The following is a 7,912-nucleotide window of genomic DNA, read 5'->3' on the forward strand; positions in this document are numbered from 1 at the left end:
GATGACATCACTATAATTGTGAACAATAATATGTTCTAGATTTATCAAAAATTGTATATTAAACCATAATCATGAAAAAAAATCATGTTAACTTAAATGATTTCTATTGTTCTATTGATAACAAATAAAATTATATTGAAATGGGTTTTATTTAGGGCATAAATTCCCAACAAACAGGAGGCCTTATATTGGTCGTGCCTCGATGGTCCATTTGAGTGCTTCAGGATTTGGTGAAATCTATCGTAATGGTTGGTCGGTGTAGACCCTTATTGGGTGAGCTTGGAAGTACAACCTCACCTTTCTTGATGCTAAGAGTAAGTTGTATGTTAACTTTTCCATGTGTGGGTATCGACTTTTAGTGTTGATCAGTCTCTTGCTGATTTAGTATATTGGATGTTCTATATAGTCTTCTTCTCATATTAAGAATGGACTCACAACATGTTCTGTTACAGCTAGGTACACGCCTAGCTCTTCATTGTCCAAAGGTTTTGACAAGAAAGGTAGTTAAGCCAATTTTTTCAGCTCTTGGAGTGCTTTTTTGCGCTCTTCTATCCACTCAAATTTTTTGTTCCACTTGAGAATGTTTGAAGGGGACACACTTATCCTTAGACTTAGACACAAATCTACTTAGTGAAGCGATGCAAACTGTCAAGCTTTGTACATCTTTAATTATTGTGGTCGACTCCATGTGCAAAAGGGCTTGGATATTTTCTGGGTTTGTTTCTATTCCCCTACCATTGACTATGAAGCCAAGGAATTTTATTGAGCCTACACCAAAAGAACATTTGAGAGGATTGAGCTTTATGTTATACTCTTAGAGGATATTAAAGCATTCGTTTAGATCCTCCACATGTCCCCTAGCCTTTTTGGACTTGACTACCATGTCATCCACTCACACCTCAATATTATGGCCAATAAGATCTTTGAACATTTTGTCACAAGCTTCTTATAGGTGGCCCTTGCATTTTTCAACCCGAAGGGCATGACTTTGTAGCAGTGTAGGCATATGTTTGTCATGAAGTTGGTGTGTTCTGGATTTGGTGGGTGTATCTTGATTTGGTTATAACCTGAGTAAGCATCCATAAATCTTAGGATCTCAAGGCCAGTTATAGCATCTACTAGCTACTCGATCCTTGGAAGAAGAAAGCGGTCTTTGGACATGCATTATTTAAGTTGGTGAAATATATGCACGCCCTCCATTTTTTGTTAGGTTCGGGTACCAACATGGGGTTTGACACCCAAAATGGATAGAATGCTTCAGTGATAAAGTTGTGGGCATTCAACTTCGCTTTCTCCAACAACCTCCTTTTCCATTTTGCAAGTTGGATGTTTGGATCACGGAGGGGTCCATTCTGACCCTGCCTCCATGTGACCATACAAAGAGGTCTGGGTTTGCCCTTTTAAATTTTATCAGTACTGATTTTAATTCAGGCGCTAAACCTTTCCCAATCTTCAATCTTCTGCCTGGAAAAGTGGGATCAACCTCCACTTCTTCCAATTCTTTAACAGGTGCAAAGCAGTCTGCAGGATCCCCCAAGTGAGGATCTACGTCTGCCTCCCTGCTTTAGGCTAGCCTTCATTGCCTTTTGCTGGGCTTTTCATCAGAGCTCTTGGTGGGCATCTTTTCTTTCTTGGCTTTGGACAAAGCCAAGTTGTAACAGTGACTGGCAGACTGTTGGTCTCCTATCAAACATCCTACCCCACACCTTGTTGTGAATTTTAGAGAAAGGTGGTAGAAGGATGTAACTGCCTTTAGGCAGTACAATGCTGGTCAACCTATCGTAGATTTGAATGATGATAACACGTCAATCACTACGAATTGTGCCATTAGCGTACTAGTTGTTGGGCTCTCTCCAATTTCCAGGGGTAGTCGAATGTACCCCATGGGTGTAATTCCTTGGCCAAAGCAGTCGTACATTACTTGTTTGCAAGGTGCCAAGTCGGCTAGTTGGAGCCCCATCTTTTCATATGTGGATTTGAAAAGAATGTGGGAGGAGGCTCTATTGTCCACCATATACCCTGCAACCATTGCGTTCCCAATTTGTGCAGTAATGACCAGGGTCATTGTGTAGGAAGTTGACTTGGGCAGCATCTTCTTCTGTAAAAGAGATGGCGGGCTCCCCAAGCTTGAGTTGGTTGGAGCCTCTTTCATCAACGGCTAGGATGTCACTTTTAGGCTCATGACGGGGTGTCCGAGCATAGTGCTCCCTAGCCTTTCTAGTTTTGCTTGTAATGCGAGGTCTGCCAATGATGACCCCTAAGTGACCTGCCACTCGAGGTGGCATAACGTTTCCATTCTAGGAAGCTTGTGGATGAGATTAGTCATTCTGCACATAACAATGCAAGTGGGGATTATTTCTCCTTATAAGGAATTTAATCTCCCTCTTCAAGTTTTGACACTCATTTGTGTCATGGGCAAAGTCATTGTGATATCGGTAGAACTTCGACATGTCCCTCTTGCTCATCTCTCTTTTGATGGGAGTGGGCTCCTTGTATGGGACAATGCCCTAAGTGGCCATATGAATGGTCCCAAGTTTCTCCGCTAGGGAGGGTGGAGCAGCTGTACTTCCGCTCTTTATCTTTCTAGTCTCATGGCGTGGCAAAAGTGTTGTACTTTTCATTTTTTCCACTATTCCTTTTGGAGCTACTGTTGTTGTGGTTACCCCTAATGTTCTTGCCACTAGAGGTCTGGGCGGCACTACTAGTGCCTACATGCGCACCTGGAAAGTTCTGGGGTTGCAAAGCACATAGAGACTGTCTATTATTGAGTTACCCTATTTGGGCTTGTCGGATAGCTTCTTCTAACTTTATGAAGACATCAGCTCGCTCAAGGAACTCCTTCATGTTACTCGTTGAGAACCTTCTGATATCTTTCAAGAATTTACTGAACGGCAGGATGCCTCTAATTATGGTCGTATATCGGCCTTCTTATGTACGGCCTTTAACCTTAATGGCCTCAACAATGAACCTTTGAATATAGTCTTTGAAAAGTCCATCTTGTCTTTGCTTTATCTTGACAAGATCCTCTAGTCGTAAAGGTATTTGCCTTGATGTAGACAACTGGATATAGAACTCTTGGGAGAATTCTTCACAAGAATTACACTTTTGGGGCAAGCTTGAAATACCATTGTTGGGCTATTTTAGCTAGATTTGCCGAAAATATTTGGCATCACACATCTCCAGATACTTGTTAGAGATCTATTTGGATCTCAAAGTATTTTAGGTGTGCTAGGGGATCTTCTTTTCTAGTGTACATCTTCCAAGTTTGCATCTTGGATTCGGGCACAGGAAAGGCATTGATGTATGCCAAGAAAGGTGAATCCCTCGACCTATCCAACTTGAGGTCTGATAGTTTTAGGCCAGCTAAGCCCTTGAGCATGTCTCGTATTTGATCCAACTGTGCTTGCACAGAAGGATTTGTTGTTGTAGGGGCCTCGTTGATTGGCCCTTCTTGATTGAGCTACAGCTTGGATTGGCCAGAGCTTTTCTGGCCATACCTTAGGAGAGGGTATGTTTAAGGTCGGCCATACCTTGGCATAGGGTATGTTCAAGGCCAGCCAGCCCTGTGTTGCGCAGGGCCTAGACGCCCATTCTTCCTTGACTGATTGGTGGAGCCTGTGCATTTACGTGGGGTAGAGATCACATCAATTGCTTTAGTGAGGTGGATCCAAGTATCTAAAGTGAATTGTCTCACTTCTCAAGCTGTTGTGGTCTTGGGTTTTTCCACCCGTTCCCAGGCCTAATGGGTTAAAGATTGGCCTTTGCGTTACTCGCTCCTAGATGCTTCGCGATGGAAGTTCACCTTGTTGGTTGGCCTGAGGTGCACCACTAAGTTGCTGGCCATGCAAAAGTTGGATAATCGGGGGTGTTATTGTGCCAGAGACCTCTAGTTGGTCCCCCAGACCGATGGTTTCTACAGTTTGGCTATTCTCGCCGCTAGATTTTTTTGGCAAGGCTTGTCCTCCTTCGGGTTGGGGAAGGTTTGTCCTAGTTCAAGAGGAACTTGGTTGAATAGTTTTTTTTGTAGATCCTCACTGATCTGTCGATTAGTCTCCCTTGGAGAGGATCTCTAATGAGATCCTGACCACTTTCGGTAGTTCTTTCAATGAATTGAATTATCAAGTCACTAGCTTCTCTGTTATGATGGTCTAAATCTACCTGATGAGATCAAAGGATTTACTCTTGGTCATCCATCCATCTTAGAAATTTCCATCTTTGTTGTGCGAATGCATTGCATCCAACAGAGCGTGGTTCTTCAGTTTGGCTTACTTGACAAATGACCTCTCTAATTTTGGCTAACCTGAGATCCTCTCCCAAGTCTACATGAACTCCTCCAATGGCTGCTTGCCAATTCTTAGCCCTGTCGCTCTAGCATAATACTGAGCACCAGATCCAATCGTGGTGCTTGGCAGTTGCTCCGTGTTGGCCATTTCTTCAGTATGAGGCACCAATGGAGGGTCCTCTCCGAGCAGCAGAGGTTGGCCATTAAGAGTATAAGATTGGTAGTGTCCACCTCACAAGCCGTAGTGGCCAGGTTTATGGTGCCTGCTAAGATGGCAGGGTTGGCCACATCCATTGGGTCTGTGGAGATTCCATTTGTGATTGGAATACCAACATCAAGATCTGCAGTCATAGGGTCTTGAGGAAGACACAATAAGGCAGAAGTCATAGTTGGAGCTCTTCTTGTGTGAACCATGGTGTTTGATCAAACAAATCGACATCTCGCTCTCAATGAAAGCACCAAACTGTTCACCTCAAATTGGACCAACTGACAGTGGAGTCGTATCGAATGACGATGCTTTCCACGTGTTGCACAATTAGAATAGAAAAGTAAATAAGACACGAGATTTCATACATGTTAGGCCCCCTTAGTTAACGAGTAATGACCCACTCCCTTTTTGGTTGTATTGATACCAGGGATAATACTACTCAGATCATAAATGTTGTGGAATCTACAATAGCTCTCTTAAGATTAAAATGTATGAATACAGTAGGAAAGTATCAAGTGAGAGAGAGAGAGAGAGAGAGAGAGAGAGAGAGAGAGAGAGAGAGAAGGCCCTGGTGGCGTGTAGAAGAGATGAGAAGAGAGAATTAGGGTTTCAGACTTAGAGTTTAGAGGCTTAGGACTTAGAGAATTAGGGTTAAGCTGCTCCTTTTATAGTAGAGCTTACATTCCTAATATCCCTTAAAAATAGGTTTATAAATTTATTACTTACATATTAAATTAATAAAATACAAATAACTAAATTGCCCATTGAAAATAGAAAATTTATTGATATTTTCCCTCTACTTTTGTGGGTTGTTAAGGCCCAATTTGTGGTTTGACTTGCTGTCCATAAATGAAAGTTGCTCACAAAAATCCTACCAAGACAAAGGCTGGCCGACCATATTTCTACCAGAGTCTGGCCAGTCATGTGCCTGCTAGGTTCTGTAGGTTGCACATAAGGTGCCAACCAGCCTGCAGGTTGCACATCAAGCAATGGTCAGCGTTTCTAGGTAATGGCTGATAGGCTAATTTTAGTCTAAGTTTTAGGATGTATTTTCGGGTAGTTTTCGCTCTTTGGTTCTAGTTTTAGGGCTATTTTACGCTTCATTCTTTTGTTTCAGGTCCCCAGATATTTAAAGAAAGTATTTACAAGAATTGAGGACAAGAGATGAATGAATTGAGGAGAAAACAAACAAGGAACTTTTCTGCCTAATCCCGCAGCGATGGTGAAAAAGCTTCGCCGCGAAGGGAGTAGGCAGAAAGTTTTGCAAATTTGTTGAAAACCTTCACCGCAGCGAAGCCTTAATGACGGGATTTTTGGGAAATTTCGTAATTTGACAAATTTTAAAGAGAAGGATTGGTTTAATTAAATGGGAATCCATGCAAAGTTAATGGGATTCAGAATCGGAGCCCTAGAAACAAAGGAGGAGACTTCAAGAGCGGCTTGTGGCAATCCGGATCGATCTCTCCAACCAGTTCTTTCTTCTCTCTTTAATTTTTCTATGCTATTTTCTGTGTCAATTTTAATTATGGATTTGATTATGTATGTTATGAACTAAACTCCTATTTTGGAAGATCATGAATGTTGATTGACATTATCTTTAGTTAATTATAATTCCAATTTCTCCTTTCTTGATTCTGAAATTTATCCATATTTGTGTTTGATTACATGTTTAAGATTGATCACATTTTGCATGCCTTATGATCCCAATTCAACATCTGAAAAGGGAGAATTGGGAATGATAAAATTGGTTAAACTAGGTTTTGATGTGAAATGAAAGTATTTACATAACCTTTGTGACATTTAGATTATTGCTTAATGTTGATTACATGTTAGTCTAATTCAAAGATGATTAGATAACATGTGATTTAGGACCTAAAAGATCTGACAAGAGTTAGGTTAATTTTTATAATCTGTCATTCACATTAAGAAAGAGAGTAGTAATTAGCATTAATAATTGGGTAGTTAAATCAACAAGATTCTTTTCCCTAATTTGTCATCTTTGATTAAATCTTTTTATTGTTGGATTTTATTTTCTTGTTAATCTTTATGTTCAATCATAAAATTATTTGTTTGCAAAATAGAAATATAAGTCTAATTTAGTGGTATTCATTTCAATTCCCTGTCAGATCAACCTCACCTATGGGAGTACTACTTGATTATGTGAACTTGCGTATTATTCATATTTTTCGTAACAAGTTTTTGGCGTAGTTGTCGGAAAATTGTTTAAAAATTGATATTACAAAGGATTAGATTAAAATCTACTTTGGTTAATTCCTTTTGCTTGTTTCTAATCTGGTTCTTTTAAAATTATCTTATTTTATTTCAGGAATCGAAGGTGCATGCGTCATCTAGGACAAAGTGTAATACTGCCGGTTGATCCTAAAATTGACAAAGACTTGTAGAAGAGACAGAAGAAACAAACTGCAAGAAAGAAGCGCAACAAGAGTTGAAACAGAAGAAGTCATAACTGATAACGCTAATGGTGGTAAGGATGGCGGCAACAACGATAATAATAGAGCTGCCGTAGAAGACCAAGCTAACAGTCGTATTCCACCCGACCATAGTTTGAGAGACTATGTTCTTCCAACATTGATGGGGGTTCAGTCTTGTATAAGACAACTTGTCGTGGAGTCCAATAACTTTGAGATAAAGCCAGCCATACTCCAAATGGTGCAGTCTTCAGTCGAGTTTGGTGGCCTACCTTCTAAAGATCCAAATTTGCATTTGTCCAATTTCATGGAGCTATGTCAGACTTTCAAGACAAACAGAGTTAGCAATGATGCCATCCGCCTGAGACTATTCCAATTCTCGCTGAGGGAACGAGCCAGAAGTTGGTTGATCTCCTTGTCACCCAACACCATTGCTACATGGACTGATTTGGCAACAAAGTTCTTGTCCAAGTTTTTTTCTCCAGCAAAAGCTGCCAAGCTACGAGGAGAGATTAATATTTTTTGTCAACTGGACAATGAATCTTGTTATGAGGCTTGGGAGAGGTTCAAGGATTTCATCAGAAAATGTCCACATCATGGGATCGAAAAGTGGATGTTGGTTCATAATTTCTACAATGGGGTGATTGGTAACACCAGAACAATTATATATGTCGCAGTTGGTGGGGCATTTATGAGAAAAAGTGCAAATGAGGCTTATGATTTGCTTGAAGAAATGGCCATGAATAACCAACAATGACCAGCTGAAAGAAGCCAAATAAAGAAGGTAGCTGGTATGCACGAGGTAGACGCCATCACCAAATTGACAGCCCAAGTCGAGGCCCTAACGAAGTTGAAGGTTGTGCAAACGAAACATGCTCAAGTCGCTTGTGAGCTCTATTGGGGTCCTCACACCTATGACCAATGCCCCATAGATGTGAATAGTTTGTCGATGGATCAAGTAAAAGCCATCAGGAATTATCCTCAAAATAATAA

At 40.8% G+C, this 7,912-nt stretch overlaps 1 non-coding gene across 1 annotated transcript; it reads right to left on the bottom strand.

Annotated features, from left to right (window-relative positions):
* Window positions 1-7,415: 7,415 nt before the first annotated feature.
* LOC115711868 (small nucleolar RNA R71) lies at window positions 7,416-7,522 on the bottom strand. The gene has a single exon (XR_004010735.2). It is a non-coding gene; the product is annotated as a small nucleolar RNA R71 (small nucleolar RNA).
* Window positions 7,523-7,912: the final 390 nt, after the last annotated feature.

The sequence above is a fragment of the Cannabis sativa genome, chromosome 3, assembly GCF_029168945.1.
Source record: "Cannabis sativa cultivar Pink pepper isolate KNU-18-1 chromosome 3, ASM2916894v1, whole genome shotgun sequence".
Classification (NCBI taxonomy): Eukaryota; Viridiplantae; Streptophyta; class Magnoliopsida; order Rosales; family Cannabaceae; genus Cannabis; species Cannabis sativa.